We start from the raw sequence: 17,271 nt of genomic DNA on the forward strand, positions 1-17,271 counted from the left end.
AGTCCTCTTATACTTAAGTCGGCATTGTGCCTTTTGTATTAAATTCGGATGGAGTTTCTGTGTTTCATCGTCAATAAGAAGGTCCAAGGTATAAAGGAAACCTGAAGTGAAGCATCGGAATCTAAAACTGGACTCACAGGAGAGGTTCAAATCATAGAAAGTTAATGTGTCAGTCCTCTTGTACTTAAGTCGGCATTGTGCCTTCTGAATTTAATTCCGATGCAATTTCTGTGTTTCATCGTCAATAAGAAGTTCCAAGGTATACAGCAAACCTGAAGTGAAGCATCGGAATCTAAAACTGGACTCACAGGAGAGGTTCAAATCATAGAAAGTTAAAGTGTCAGTCCTCTTGTACTTAAGTCGGCATTGTGCCTTTTGTATTAAATTTGGATGCAATGTCTGTATTTCATCGTCACTAATAAGGTCCAAGGGATACAGGAAACATGAAGTTAAGCATCGGAATCTAAAACTGGACTCACAGGAGAGGTTCAAATCATAGAAAGTGAAAGTGTCAGTCCTCTTGTACTTAAGTCGGCATTGTGCATTTTGTATTAAATTCGGACGCCATTTCTGTGTTTCATCGTCAATAAGAAGGTCCAAGGGATACAGTTAACCTGAGGTGAAGCATCGGATTCTAAAACTGGACTCACAGGAGAGGTTCAAATCATAGAAAGTGAGAGTGTCAGTCCTCTTGTACTAAAGTCGGCATTGTGCCTTTTGTATTATATTCGGAGGCAATATCTGTGTTTCATCGACTATAAGAAGGTCTAAGGATACAGTAAACCTGAAGTGAAGCAGCGGAATCTAAAACTGGATTCACAGGAGAGGTTCAAATCGTAGAAAATTAGAGTGTCAGTCCTCTTGTACTTAAGTCGGCTGTGTGCCTTTTGTATTAAATTCGGATGCAATTTCTGTTTTTCGTCGTCAATAAGAAGGTCAAAGGGATACAGTAAACCTGAAGTGAAGCTTCGGAATCTAAAACTGGACTCGAAGGAGAGGTTCAAATCATAGAAATATAGAGTGTCAGGCATCTTGTACTTAAGTCGGAATTTTGCCTTTTGTATTAAATTCGGATGCAATTTCTGTGTTTCATCGTCAATAAGAAGGTCCAAGGGATACAGTAAACCTGAAGTGAAGCAGCGTATTCTAAAACTGGACTCAAAGGATAGGTTCAAATATAGACAGTGAGAGTGTCAGTTCTCTTGTACCTAAGTCGGCATTGTGCTTTTTGAATTAAATCCGATGCAATATCTGTGTTTCGTTGTCATTGAGAAGGTCCAAGGTATACAGTAAACCTGAAGTGAAGCATCGGAATCCAAAACTGGACTCACAGGAGAGGTTCAAATCATAGGAAGTGTGAGTGTGAGTCATCTTGTGCTAAAGTCGGCATTGTGCCTTATGTATTAATTTCGCATGCAATTTCTGTGTTTCATCGTCAATAAAAAGGTCCAAGGGATACAGTAACTCTGACGTGAAGCATCGGAATCTAAAACTGGACTCACAGAAGAGGTTCAAATCATAGAAAGTAAGAGTGTCAGTCATCTTGTACTTAAGTCGGCATTGTGCCTTTTGTATTAAATTCGGATGCAATTTCTGTGTTTAATCGTCAATACGAAGGTCCAAGGGATATAGTAAACCTGAAGTTAAGCACCGGAATCTAAAACTGAACTCACAGGAGAGGTTCAAATCATAGAAAGTGAAAGTGTCAGTCCTCTTGTACCTAAGTCGGCATTGTGCCTTTTCTATTAAAGTCGGATGCCATATCCGTGTTTCGTCGTCAATAAGAAGGTCCAAGACATACAGTTAAACTGAAGTGAAGCATCGGATTCTAAAACTGGACTCACAGGAGAGGTTCAAATCATAGAAAGTTAGAGTGACAGTACTCTTGTACTAAAGTCGGCATTGTGCCTTTTGTATTTAATTCGGATGCAATTTCTTTGTTTAATCGTCAATAAGAAGGTACCAGGGATACAGAAAACCTGAAGTGAAGCATCGGAATCTAAAACTGGACACATAGGAGAGGTTCAAATCATAGAAAGTGAGAGTGTCAGTCCACTTGTACTTAGGTCGGCATTGGGCCTGTTGTATTAGGTTCGGATGCAATTTCTGTGTTTCATCGTCAATAAGAAGATCCAAAGGATACAGTAACCCTAAGGTGAAGCATCGGAATATAAAACTGGACTCACAGGAGAGGTTGAAATTATAGAAAGTTAGTGTGTCACTCCTCTTGTACTTAAGTCGACATTGGGCCTTTTATATTAAATTCGGAAGCAGTTTGTGTGTTTCATCGTCAATAAGAAGGTCCAAGGGATACAGTAAACGGAAGTGAAACATCGGAATCTAAAACTGGACTCACAGGAGAGGTTCATTTCATAGAAAGTTAGAGTGTCAGTCCTCTTTTATATAAGTCGGTATTGTGCCTTTTGTATTAAATTCGGATGCTATTTCTGTGTTACTTCGTCAATAAGAAGGTCCAAGGTATACAGAAAACCTGAAGTTTAGCATCGGAATCTAAAACTGGACTCACAGGGGAGGTTCAAATCATAGCAAGTTGGAATGTCAGTCCTCTTGTACCTATGTCGGCATTGTGCTTTTGAATTTAATTCCGATGCAATTTCTGTGTTTCATCGTCATTACGAAGGTCCAAGGTGTACAGTAAACCTGATGTGAAGCATCGGAATCTAAAACTGGACTCACAGGAGAGGTTCAAATCATAGAAAGTTAGAGTGTCAGTCCTCTTGTACTTAAATCGGCATTGTGCCTTTTGTATTAAATTCGTTTGCAATATCTGTTTTTAATCGTCAATATGAAAGTCCAAGGGATACAGTAAACCTGAAGTGAGGCATCGGAATCTAAAACTGGACTCACAGGAGAGGTTCAAATCATAGAATGTTAGAGTGTCAGTCCACTTGTACTTAAGTCGGCATTGTGCCGTTTGTTTTAAATTCGGATGCAATTTCTGTGTTTCATTGCCAATAAGAAGGTCCAAGGTATACTGTAAACCTGAATTGAAGCATCGGAATCTAAAACTGGACTCACAGGAGAGGTTCAAATCATAGAAAGTTAGAGTGTCTGTCCACTTGTACTTAAGTCTGCATTGTGCCTTTTGTATTAAATTCGGATGCAATTTCTGTGTTTCATCGTCAATAAAACGGTCCAAGGGATTCAGTAACCCTGAAGTGAAGCATCGGAAACTAAAACTGGACTCCCAGAAGAGGATCAAATCATAGAAAGTGAGAGTGTCAGTCCACTTGTACTTAAGTCGGCATTGTGACTTTTGTATTAAATTCAGATGCAATTTATGTGTTTCATCGTCAATAAGAAGGTCCAGGGTACACAGTAAATCTGAAGTGAAGCATCGGAATCTAAAACTGGACTCACAGGAGTGGTTCAAATCATAGAAAGTTATAGTGTCAGTCCTCTTGTACCTAAGTCCGCATTGTGCTTTTTGAATTTAATTCCGATGCTCTTTCTGTGTTCCATCGTCAATAAGAAGGTCCATGTGATACAGTAAAACTGAAGTGACGCATCGGAACCTGAAACTGGACTCACGGGAGAGGTTCAAATAATAGAATGTTGGAGTGTCAGTCCTCTTGTACTTAAGTCGGCATTGTGCCTTTTGTATTAAATTCAGATGCAGTTTATGTGTTTCATCGTCAATAAGAAGAACCAAGGGATACAGTAAACTTGAAGTGAAGCATCGGATTCAAAAACTGGACTCACAGGAGAGGTTCAAATCATAGAAAGTTAGAGTGTCAGTCCTCTTGTACTTAAGGCGGCATTGCGCCTTTTGTATTAAATTGGGATGCAATTTCTGTGTTTCATCGTCAATAAGATGGTCCAAGGTATAAAGGAAACGCGAAGTGAAGCATCGGGATCTAAAACTGGACTCACAGGACAGGTTCAAATCATAGAAAGTTAGAGTGTCAGTCCTCTCGCACTTAAGTCGGCATTGAGCCTTTTGTATTAAATTCGGATGCAATTTCTGTGTTTCATCGTCAATAAGAAAGTCCAGGGGATACAGTAAACCGGAAGGGAAACATCCGATCTAAAACTGGACTCACAGGAGAGGTTTAAATCATAGGAAGTTAGAGTGCCAGTCCTCTTGTACTTAAGTCGGCATTGTGCCTTTTGTATTAAATTCAGATGCAATTTCTGTGTTTCATCGTCAATAAGAAGGTCCAAGGTATACAGTAACCTGAAGTGAAGCATCGGAATCTAAAAGTGGACTCACAGGAGAGGTTCTAATAATAGAAAGTTAGAGTGTCAGTCCTCTTGTACTTAAGTCGGCATTGTGCCTTTTGTCTTAATTTCGGATGCAATTTCTGTGTTTCATCGTCAATAAGACGGTCCAAGGGATACAGTAAACAGTAAGTGAAGCATCGGAATCTAAAACTGGACTCACAGGAGAGGTTCAAATCATAGAAAGTGAGAGTGTCATTCGTCTTGTACTTAAGTCGGCATTGTGCCTTATGTATTAAATTCGGATGCAATTTCTGTGTTTCATCGTCAATAGGAATGTCGAAGGTATTCAGTAAACCTGAAGTGAAGCAGCGGAATCTAAAAGTAGACTCACAGGAGAGGTTCAAATCATAGAAAGTTAGAGTGTCAGTCCTCTTGTACTTAAGTCGGCGTTGAGCCTTTTGTATTAATTTCATTTGCAATTTCTGTGTTTCATCGTCAATATGAAGGTCCAAAGGAAACAGTAACCCTGAAGTGAGACATGGGAATCTAAAACTGGACTCACAGGAGAGATTCAAATCATAGAAAGTTAGAGTGTCAGTCCTCTTGTACTTAAGACGGAATTGTCCTTTTTTGTATTAAATTCGGATGCAATTTCTGTGTTTCATCGTTAATAAGAAGGTCCACGGTAAACAGTAAACTTGAAGTGAAGCATCGGAATCTAAACCTGGACTCACATTAGAGGTTCAAATCATAGAAAGTTAAAGTGTCAGTCCTCTTGTACTTAAGTCGGTATTGTGCCTTTTGTATTAAATTTGGATTTAATTTCTGTTTTTCGTCGTCAATAAGAAGGTCAAAGGGATACAGTAAACCTGAAGTGAAACTTCGGAATCTAAAACTGGACTCAAAGGAGAGGTTCAAAACATAAAAAAATAGAGTGTCAGTCCTCTTGTACTTAAGTCGGAATTGTGCCTTTTGTATAAAATTCGGATGCAATTTCTGTGTTTCATCGTCAATAAGAAGGTCCAAGGGATACAGTAAACCTGAAGTGAAGCATCGGAATCTAAGACTGGACTCACAGAAGAGGTTCAAATCATAGAATGTAAGAGTGTCAGTCATCTTGTACTTAAGTCGGCATTGTGCCTTTTGTATTAAATTCGGATGCAATTTCTGTGTTTAATCGTCAATAAGAAGGTCCAAGGGATACAGTAAACCTGAAATTAAGCACCGGAATCTAAAACTGGACTCACAGGAGAGGGTCAAATCATAGAAAGTGAAAGTGTCAGTACTCTTGTACTTAAGTCGGCATTGTGCCTTTTCTATTAAATTCGCATGCCATATCTGTGTTTCATCGTCAATAAGAAGGTCCAAGGGATACAGTAAACCTGAAGTGAAGCATCGAATTCTAAAACTGGACTCACAGGAGAGGTTCAAATCATAGAAAGTTAGAGTGTCAGTACTCTTGTACTAAAGTCGGCAGTGTGTCTTTTGTATTATATTCGGATGCAATTTCTGTGTTTCATCGTCAATAAGAAGGTCCAAGGGATACAGTAAACCTGAAGTGAAGCAGCGGAATCTAATACTGGACTCACAGGAGTGGTTCAAATCATAGAAATTTAGAGTGTCAGTCCTCTTGTACTTAAGTCGGCATTGTGCCTTTTGTATTAAATTCGGATGCAATTTCTGTTTTTCGTCGTCAATAAGAACACCCAAGGGATACAGTAAATCTGAAGTGAAGCTTCGGAAACTAAAACTGGTCTCACAGGAAAATCAAAGAAAGGTAGAGTGTCAGTCCTCTTCTACTTAAGTCGGAATTGTGCCTTTTGTATAAAATTCGGACGCAACTTCTGTGTTCATCGTCAATAAGAAGGTCCAAGGGATACAGTAAACCTGAAGTGAAGCATCGGAATCTAAAACTGGACTCACAGGAGAGGTTCAAATCATAGAAAAATAGAGTGTCAGTCCTCTTTTACTTAAGTCGGTATTGTGCCTTTTGTATTAAATTCGGATGCTATTTCTGTGTTTCATCATCAATAAGAAGGTCCAAGGTATACAGAAAAGCTAAAGTGAAGCATCGGTATCTAAAACTGGACTTACAGGAGAGGTTCAAATCAAAGAAAGTGAGAGTTTCAGTGCTCATGTACTTAAGTCGGCATTGTGCCTTTTGTATTAAATTCGGATGCAATTTCTGTGTTTCATCGTCAATAAGAAGGTACCAGGAATACAGAAAACCTGAAGTGAAGCATCGAAATCTGAAACTGGACTCATAGGAGAGGTTCAAATCATAGAAAGTGAGAGTGTCAGTCCTCTTGTACTTAGGTCGGCATTGGGCCTGTTGTATTAAATTCGAATGCAATTTCTGTGTTTCATCGTCAATAAGAAGATCCAAAGGATACAGTAAACCTGAGGTGAAGCATCGGAATATGAAACTGGACTCACAGGAGAGGTTGAAATTATAGAAAGTTAGCGTGTCACTCCTCTTGTACTTAAGTCGGCATTGTGCCTTTTATATTAAATTCGGAAGCAGTTTGTGTGTTTCATCGTCAATAAGAAGGTCCAAGGGATACAGTAAACCAGAAGTGAAGCATCGGAATCTAAAACTGTGCTCACAGGAGAGGTTCATATCATAGAAAGTTAGAGTGTCAGTCCTCTTTTACATAAGTCGGCATTGTGCTGTTTGTATTAAATTCGGATGCAGTTTCTCTGTTTCATTGCGAATAAGAAGGTCCAAGGTATACTGTAAACCTGAAGTGAAGCATCGGAATCTAAAACTGGACTCACAGGAGAGGTTCAAATCATAGCAAGTTAGAATGTCAGTCCTCTTGTACCTACGTCGGCATTGTGCTTTTGAATGTAATTCCGATGCAATTTCTGTGTTTCATCGTCATTACGAAGGTCCAAGGTATAAAGGAAACCTGAAGTGAAGCATCAGAGTCTAAAACTGGACTCACAGGAGAGGTTCAAATCATAGAAAGTAGGAGTGTTAGTCCACTTGTACTTAAGTCGGCATTGTGCCTTTTGTATTAAATTCGGATGCAATTTCTGTGTTTCATCGTCAGTAAGAAGGTCCAAGGTATTCAGGAAACCTGAAGTGATGCATCGGAGTCTAAAACCGGACTCACAGGAGAGGTTCAAATCATAGATAGTGAGAGTGTCAGTCCTCTTATACTTAAGTCGGCATTGTGCCTTTTGTATTAAATTCGGATGGCATTTCTGTGTTTCATCGTCAATAAGAAGGTCCAAGGTATAAAGGAAACCTGAAGTGAAGCATCGGAATCTAAAACTGGACTCACAGGAGAGGTTCAAATCATAGAAAGTGAGAGTATCAGTCCTCTTGTACTTAAATCGGCATTGGGCCTTTTGTATTAAATTCGGATGCAATTTCTGTGTTTCATCGTCAATAAGAAGGTCTAAGGGATACAGTAACCCTGATGTGAAGCATCGAAATCTAAAACTGGACTCAAAGAGGAGGTTCAAATCATAGAAAGTAAGAGTGTCAGTCATCGTGTTCTTAAGTCGGCATTGTGCCTTTGTATTAAATTCAGATGCAATTTCTGTGTTTCATCGTCTATAAGAAGGTCCAAGCGATACAGTAAACCTGAAGTGAAACATCGGAATCTAAAACTGGACACACAGGAGAGGTTCAAATCATAGGAAGTTAAAGTGTCAGTCCTCTTGTACTTAAGTCGGCATTGTGCCTTTTGTATTAAATTCGGATGCAATTTCTTTGTTTCATCGTCAATAAGAAGGTACCAGGGATACAGTAAACCTGAAGTGAAGCATCGGAATCTAAAACTGGACTCACAGGAGAGGTTCAAATCATAGAAAGTGAGAGTGACAGTCCTCTTGTACTTAAGTCGGCATTGGGCCTTTTATATTGAATTCGGATGCAATTTCTGTGTTTCATCGTCAATAAGAAGGTCCCAGGGATACAGTAAACCTGAAGTGAAGCATCGGGATCTAAAACTGGACTCACAGGAGAGGTTCAAATCATAGAAAGTTAGAGTCTCAGTCCTCTTGTACTTAACTCGTCATTGTGCCTTTTGAATTTAATTCCGATGCAATTTCTGTGCCTCATAGTCAATAAGAAGGTCGAGGGTACACAGTAAATCTGAAGTGAAGCATCGGAAACTAAAACTGGACTCACAGGAGTGGTTCAAATCATAAATAGTTAGAGTGTCAGTCCTCTTGTACCTAAGTCCGCATTGTGCCTTTTGAATTTAATTCCGATGCACTTTCTGTGTTTCAACGTCAATAAGAAGGTCCAAGTGATACAGTAAAACTGAAGTGACGCATCGGAACCTAAAACTGGACTCACGGGAGAGGTTCAAATCATAGAATGTTGGAGTGTCTGTCCTCTTGTACTTAAGTCGGCACTGTGCCTTTTGTATTAAATTCAGATGCAATTTATGTGTTTCATCGTCAATAAGAAGAACCAAGGGATACAGTAAACTTGAAGTGAAGCATCGGAATCAATAACAGGACTCACAGGAGAGGTTCAAATCATAGAAAGTTAGAGTGTCAGTCCTCTTGTACTTTAGGCGCCATTGCGCCTTTTGTATTAAATTGGGATGCAATTTCTGTGTTTCATCGTCAATAAGAAGGTCCAAGGTATACCATAAACCTGAAGTGAAACATCGGAATGTAAAACTGGACTCACAGGAGAGGTTCAAATCATAGAAAGTTAGAGTGTCAGTCCTCTCGCACTTAAGTCGGCATTGTGCCTTTTGTATAATATTCGGATGCAATTTCTGTGTTTCATCGACAATAAGAAGGTCCAGGCGATACAGTAAACCGGAAGTGAAACATCCGACTCTAAAACTGGACTCACAGGAGAGGTTTAAATCATAGGAAGTTAGAGTGTCAGTCCTCTTGTACTTAAGTCTTCATTGTGCCTATTGTATTAAATTCAGATGCAATTTCTGTGTGTCATCGCCAATAAGAAGGTCCAAGGTATACAGTAACCTGAAGTGAAGCATCGGAATCTAAAAGTGGACTCACAGGAGAGGTTCTAATAATAGAAAGTTAGAGTAACAGTCCTCTTGTACTTAAGTCGGCATTGTGCCTTTTGTATTAATTTCGGATGCAATTTCTGTGTTTCATCGTCAATAAGACGGTCCAAGGGATACAGTAAACCTTAAGTGAAGCATCGGAATCTAAAACTGGACTCACAGGAAAGGTTCAAATCATAGAAAGTGAGAGTGTCATTCGTCTTGTACTTAAGTCGGCATTGTGCCTTTTGTATTAAATTCGGATGCAAGTTCTGTGTTTCATCGTCAATAAGAATGTCGAAGGTATTCAGTAAACCTCAAGTGCAGCATCGGAATCTAAAAGTAGACTCACAGGAGAGGTTCAAAACATAGAAAGTGAGAGTGTCAGTCATCTTGTACTTAATTCGGCATTGTAACTTTTGTATTAAATTCGGATGCAATTTCTGTGTTTCATCGTCTATAAGAAGGTCCAAGGGATACAGTAAACCTGAAGTGAAGCATCGGAATCTAAAACTTGACACACAGGAGAGGTTGAAATTATAGAAAGTTAAAGTGTCAGTCCTCTTGTACTTAAGTCAGCATTGTGCCTTTTATTTTAAATTCGGATGCAATTTCTGTGTTTCATCGTCTATAAGAAGGTCCAAGGGATACAGTAAACCTGAAGTGAAGCATCGGAATCTAAAACTGGACACACAGGAGAGGTTCAAATCATAGAAAGTTAGAGTGTCAGTCCTCTTGTACTTAAGTCGGCATTGTGCCTTTTGTATTAAATTCGGATGCAATTTCTTTGTTTCATCGTCAATAAGAAAGTACCAGGGATACAGTAAACCTGAAGTGAAGCATCGGAATCTAAAACTGGACTCACAGGAGAGGTTCAAATCATAGAATGTTGGAGTGTCCGTCCGCTTGTACTTAAGTCGGCATTGTGCCTTTTGTATTAAATTCAGATGCAATTTATGTGTTTCATCGTCAATAAGAAGAACCAAGGTATACAGTAAACTTGAAGTGAAGCATCGGAATCAATAACAGGACTCACAGGAGAGGTTCAAATCATAGAAAGTTAGAGTGTCAGTCCTCTTGTACTTAAGGCGGCATTGCGCCTTTTGTATTAAATTGGGATGCAATTTCTGTATTTCATCGTCAATAAGAAGGTCCAAGGTATACAGTTAACCTGAAGTGAAGCATAGGAATCTAAAACTGGACTCACAGGAGAGGTTCAAATCATAGAAAGTTAGAGTGCCAGTCCTCTCGCAATTAAGTCGGCATTGTGCCTTTTGTATTAAATTCGGATGCAATTTCTGTGTTTCATCGTCAATAAGAAGGTCCAGGGGATACAGTAAACCGGAAGTGAAACATCCGAATCTAAAACTGGACTCACAGGAGAGGTTTAAATCATAGGAAGTTAGAGTGTCAGTCCTCTTGTACTTAAGTCGGCATTGTGCCTTTTGTACTAAATTCAGATGCAATTTCTGTGTTTCATCGTCGATAAGAAGGTCCAAGGTATACAGTAACCTGAAGTGAAGCATCGGAATCTAAAAGTGGACTCACAGGAGAGGTTCTAATAATAGAAAGTTAGAGTGTCAGTCCTCTTGTACTTAAGTCGGCATTGTGCCTTTTGTATTAATTTCGGATGCAATTTCTGTGTTTCATCGTCAATAAGACGGTCCAAGGGATACAGTAAACCTTAAGTGAAGCATCGGAATCTAAAACTGGACTCACAGGAAAGGTTCAAATCATAGAAAGTGAGAGTGTCATTCGTCTTGCACTTAAGTCGGCATTGTGCCTTTTGTACTTAATTCGGATGCAAGTTCTGTGTTTCATCGTCAATAGGAATGTCGAAGGTATTCAGTAAACCTGAAGTGAAGCATCGGAATCTAAAAGTAGACTCACAGGAGAGGTTTAAAACATAGAAAGTGAAAGTGTCAGTCATCTTGTACTTAATTCGGCATTGTGGCTTTTGTATTAAATTCGGATGCATTTTATGTGTTTCAACGTCTATAAGATGGTCCAAGGGATACAGTAAACATGAAGTGAAGCATAGGAATCAAAAAGTGGACTCACAGGAGAGGTTCAAATCATAGAAAGTTAGAGTGTCAGTCCTATTGTACTTAAGTCGGCATTGTGCCTCTTGTATTAAATTCATTTGCAATTTCTGTGTTTCAGCGTCAATATGAAGGTCCAAAAGATACAGTAATCCTGAAGTGAGACATGGGAATCTAAAACTGGACTCACAGGAGAGGTTCAAATCATAGGAAGTTAGAGTGACAGTCCTCGTGTACTTAAGTCGACATTGTGCTTTTTTGTATTAAATTCGGATGTAATTTCTGTGTTTCATCGTCAATAAGGAGGTCCAAGGGGTACAGTAAACCTGAAGTGTAGCATCGGAATCCAAATCTGGACTCACAGGAGAGGTTCAAACCATAGAAAGTTAGAGTGTCAGTCCTCTTGTACTTAAGTCGGCATTGTGCCTTTTGTATTAAATTCGGATGCAATTTCTGTGTTTCATCGTCAATAAGAAGGTCCAAAGTATACAGTAAACCTGAAGTGAAGCATCGGAATCTAAAACTGGACTCACGGGAGGGGTTCAAATCATAGAAACTTAGAGAGTCTGTCCTCTTGGACTTAAGTCGGCATTGTGCCTTTTGTATTAAATTCGGATGCAATATCTGTGTTTCATCGTCAATAAGAAGGTCCAAGGGATACAGCAAAACTGAAGTGAAGCATCGGAACCTAAAACTGGACTTACACGAGAGGTTCAAATCATAGAAATTTAGAGTGTCAGTCCTCTTCTACTTAAGTCGTCATTGTGCCTTTTGTATTAAATTCAGCTTCAATTTCTGTGTTTCATCGTCAATAAGAAGGTCCAAGGTATACAGTAAACCTGAAGTGAAGCATCGGAATGTAAAACTGGACTCTTAAAAGAGGTTCTAATCATAGAAAGTTTGAGTGTCAGTCCACTTGTACTTAAGTCGGCATTGTGCCTTTTGTATTAAATTCAGATGCAATTTCTGTGTTTCATCGTCAAAAAGAAGGTCCAAGGTATACAGTAACCTGAAGTGAAGGATCGGAATCTATAAGTGGACTAACAGGAAAGGTTCTAATAGTAGAAAGTTAGAGTGTCAGACCTCTTGTACTTTAGTCGGCATTGTGCCTTTGGTGTTAAATTCGGATGCAATTTCTTTGCTTCATCGTCAATAAGAAGGTCCAAGGTATACAGTAAACCCGAAGTGAAGCATCGGAATCTAAAACTGGACTCACAGGAGAGGTTCAAATCATAGAAAATTAGAGTGTCAGTCCCCTTGTACTTAAGTGGCGCATTGTGAATTTGTATTAAATTCGGATGAAATTTCTGTGTTTCATCATCAATAGGAAGGTCCAAGGGATACAGTAAACTTGAAGTGAAGCATCGGAATCAAAAACTGGACTCACAGGAGTGCTTCAAATCATAGAAAGTTAGAGTGTCAGTCCTCTTGTACTTGAGGCGCCATTGCGCCTTTTGTATTAAATTGGGATGCAATTTCTGTGTTTCAACGTCAATAAGAAGGTCCAAGGTTTACAGTAAACCTGAAGTGAAACATCGGAATGTAAAACTGGACTCACAGGAGAGGTTCAAATCATAGAAAGTTAGAGTGTCAGTCCTCTCGCACTTAAGTCGGCATTGTACCTTTTGTATAATATTCGGATGCAATTTCTGTGTTTCATCGTCAATAAGAAGGTCCAGGCGATACATTAAACCGGAAGTGAAACATCCGACTCTAAAACTGGACTCACAGGAGAGGTTTAAATCATAGGAAGTTAGAGTGTCAGTCCTCTTGTACTTAAGTCGGCATTGTGCCTATTGTATTAAATTCAGATGCAATTTCTGTGTGTCATCGCCAATAAGAAGGTCCAAGGTATACAGTAACCTGAAGTGAAGCATCGGAATCTAAAAGTGGACTCACAGGAGAGGTTCTAATAATAGAAAGTTAGAGTAACAGTCCTCTTGTACTTAAGTCGGCATTGTGCCTTTTGTATTAATTTCGGATGCAATTTCTGTGTTCCATCGTCAATAAGACGGTCCAAGGGATACAGTAAACCTTAAGTGAAGCATCGGAATCTAAAACTGGACTCACAGGAGAGGTTCAAATCATAGAAAGTGAGAGTGTCATTCGTCTTGTACTTAAGTCGGCATTGTGCCTTTTGTATTAAATTCGGATGCAATTTCTGTGTTTCATCGTCAATAGGAATGTCGAAGGTATTCAGTAAACCTGAAGTATAGCATCGGAATGTAAAAGTAGACTCACAGGAGAGGTTCAAAACATTGAAAGTGAGAGTGTCAGTCATCTCGTACTTAATTCGGCATTGTGCCTTTTGTATTAAATTCGGATGCAATTTCTGTCTTTCATCGTCAATAAGAAGGTCCAAGGGATACAGTAAACATGAAGTGAAGCATCGGAATCAAAAAGTGGACTCAGAGGAGAGGTTCAAATCATAGAAATTTAGAGTGTCAGTCCTCTTGTACTTAAGTCAGCATTGTGCCTTTTGTATTAAATTCGGATGCAATTTCTGTGTTTAATCGTCTAAAAGAAGGCCCAAGGGATACAGTAAACTTGAAGTGAAGCGTCGGAATCCAAAACTGGACTCACAGGAGAGGTTCAAATCATTGAAAGTTAGAGTGTCTGTCCTCTTGTACTTAAGTCGGCATTGTGCTTTTTTGTATTAAATTCGGATGCAATTTCTGTGTTTCATCGTCAATAAGGAGGTCCAAGGGATACAGTAAACCTGAAGTGTAGCATCGGAAACCAAATCTGGACTCACAGGAGCGGTTCAAATCATAGTCAGTTAGAGTGTTAGTCCTCTTGTACTTAAGTCGGCATTGTGCATTTTGTATTAAATTCAGATGCAATTTCTGTGTTTCATCGTCAATAAGAAGGTCTAAGGTATACAATAACCTGAAGTGAAGCATCGTAATCCAAAACTGGACTTACAGGAGAGGTTCAAATCATAGAAAATTAGAGTGTCAGTCCCCTTGTACTTAAGTCGCGCATTGTGCCTTTTGTATTAAATTCGAATGAAATTTCTGTGTTTCATCGTCAATAGGAAGGTCCAAGGGATACAGTAAACATGAAGTGAAGCATCTGAATTAAAAAATTGGGCTCACAGGGGAGGTTCAAATCATAGAAAGTTAGAGTGTCAGTCCTCTTGTACTTAAGTCGGCATTGTGCTTTTGTACTAAATTCATTTGCAATTTCTGTGTTTCATCGTCAATATGAAGGTCCAAAGGATACAGTAATCCTGAAGTGAGACATGGGAATCTAAAACTGGACTCACAGGAGAGGTTCAAATCATAGAAAGTTAGAGTGACAGTCCTCTTGTACTTAAGTCGGCATTGTCCTTTTTTGTATTAAATTCGGATGCAATTTCTGTGTTTCATCGTTGATAAGAAGGTCCACGGTAAACAGTAAACCTGAAGTGAAGCATCGGAATCTAAAACTGGACTCACAGGAGAGGTTCAAATCATAGAAAGTTAAAGTGTCACACCGCTTGTACTTAATTCGGCATTGCGCCTTTTGTTTTGAATTCGGATGCAATGTCTGTAATTCATCGTCAATAAGAAGGTCCAAGGGATACAGTAAACCTGCAGTGAAGCATCGGAAACTAAAACTGGACTCACAGGAGAGGTTCAAATCATAGAAAGTAAGAGTGTCAGTCCTCTTGTACTTAAGTCGGCATTGTGCCACTTGTATTAAATTCGGATGCAATTTCTGTGTATCATCGTCAATAAGAAGGTCCAAGGTATACAGTAAACCTGAAGTGAAGCATCGGAATCTAAAACTGGACTCACAGGAGAGGTTCAAATCATAGAAAGTTAGAGTGTCAGTCCTCTTGTACTTAAGTCGGCATTATGCCATTTGTATTAAATTCGGATGCAATTTCTGTGTTTCATCGTCAATAAGAAGGTCAAGGTATACAGTAAACCTGAAGTGAAGCATCGGAATTTAAAACAGGACTCACAGGAGAGGTTCAAATCATAGAAAGTTAGAGTGTCAGTCCTCTTGTACTTAAGTCGGCATTGTGCCTTTTGTATTAAAGTCGGATGCAATTTCTGTCTTCCATCGTCAATAAGAAAGTCCAAGGTATACAGTAAACCTTAAGTGAAGCATCGGAATCTGAAACTGGACTCAGAGGAGTGGTTCAAATCATAGAAAGTTAGAGTGTCAGTCCTCTTGTACTTAAGTCGGCATTGTGCTATTGTATTAAATTCAGATGCAATTTCTGTGTTTCTTCGCCAATAAGAAGGTTTAAGGGGTACAGTAAACCGGAAGTGAGTCGTCGGAATCTAAAACTGGACTCACAGGAGAGGTTCAAATCATAGAAAGTTAGAGTGTCAGTCCTCTTGTACATAAGTCGGCATTGTGCCTTTTGTATTTAATTCGGATGCAATTTCTGTGTTTCATCGTCAATAAGAAGGTCCAAGGTATCCAGTAAACCTGAAGTGAAGCATCGGAATCTAAAACTGCACTCACAGGAGAGGTTCAAATCATAGAAAGTTAAAGTGTCAGTCCGCTTCTACTTAAGTCGGCATTGTGCCTTTTGTATTGAATTCGGATGCAATTTTTGTGTTTCATCGTCAATAAGAAGGTCCACGGGACACAGTAAACCTGCAGTGAAGCATCGGAATTTAAAACTGGACTCACAGGGGAGGTTGAAATCATAGAAAGTTAGAGTGTCAGTCCTCTTGTACTTAAGTCGGCATTGTACCTTTTGTATTAAATTCGGATGCAATTTCTGTGTTTCATCGTCAATAAGAATGTCCAAGGGATACAGTAAACCTGCAGTGAAGCATCGTAATCTAAAACTGGACTCACAGGAGAGGTTCAAATCATAGAAGGGTAGAGTGTCAGTCCTCTTGTACTTAAGTCGGCATTGTGCCATTTGTATTAAATTCGGATGCAATTTCTGTGTTTCATCGTCAATAAGAAGGTCCAAGGTATACAGTAAACCTGAAGTGAAGCATCGGAATTTAAAACAGGACTCACAGGAGAGGTTCAAATCATAGAAAGTTAGAGTGTCAGTCCTATTGTACTTAAGTCGGCATTGCGCCTTTTGTATTAAATTCGGATGCAATTTCTGTCTTTCATCGTCAATAAGAAAGTCCAAGGTATACAGTAAACCTGTAGTGAAGCATCGGAATCTAAAACTGGACTCACAGGAGAGGTTCAAATCATAGAAAGTTAGAGTGTCAGTTCTGTTGTACTTAAGGCGGCATTGTGCTATTGTATTAAATTCAGATGCAATTTCTGTGTTTCTTCGTCAGTAATAAGTTTTAAGGGATACAGTAAACCGGAAGTGATTCATCGGAATCTAAAGCTGGACTCACAGGAGAGGTTCAAATCACAGAAAGTTAGAGTGTCAGTCCTCTTGTACATAAGTCGGCATTGTGCCTTTTGTATTAAATTCGGATGCAATTTCTGTGTTTCATCGTCAATTAGAAGGTCCAAGGTATACAGTAAACCTAAAGTGAAGCATCGGAATCAAAAACAGGACTCACAGGAGAGGTTCAAATCATAGAATGTTAAATTGTCAGTCCTCTTGTACTTATGTCGGCATTGTGCTATTTGTATTAAATTCGGATGAAATTTCTGTGTTTCATCGGCAATAAGAAGGTCCATGGCATACAGTAAACCTGAAGTGAAGCATCGGAATCTAGAACTGGACTCACAGGAGAGGTACACTGCTTAGAAAGTTAGAGTGTCAGTCCTCTTGTACTTATGTCGGCATTGTGCCATTTGTATTAAATTCGGATGCAATTTCTGTGTTTCATCGTCAATAAGAAGGACCAAGGTATACAGTACACCAGAAGTGAAGCATCGGAATCTAAAACAGGACTCGCAGGAGAGGTTCAAATCATAGAAAGATAGAGTGACAGTCCTCTTGTACTTAAGTCGGCATTGTGCTATTTGTATTAAATTCGGATGAAATTTCTGTGTTTCATCGGCAATTAGAAGGTCCAAAGTTTACAGTAAACCTGAGTGAAGCATCGGAATCTAAAACTGGACTCACAGGAGGGGTTCAAATCATAGAAAGTTAGACTGTCAGTCCTCTTCTACTTAAGTCG

Source organism: Schistocerca serialis, unplaced genomic scaffold (genome assembly GCF_023864345.2).
Source record: "Schistocerca serialis cubense isolate TAMUIC-IGC-003099 unplaced genomic scaffold, iqSchSeri2.2 HiC_scaffold_1362, whole genome shotgun sequence".
Taxonomy (NCBI): Eukaryota; Metazoa; Arthropoda; class Insecta; order Orthoptera; family Acrididae; genus Schistocerca; species Schistocerca serialis.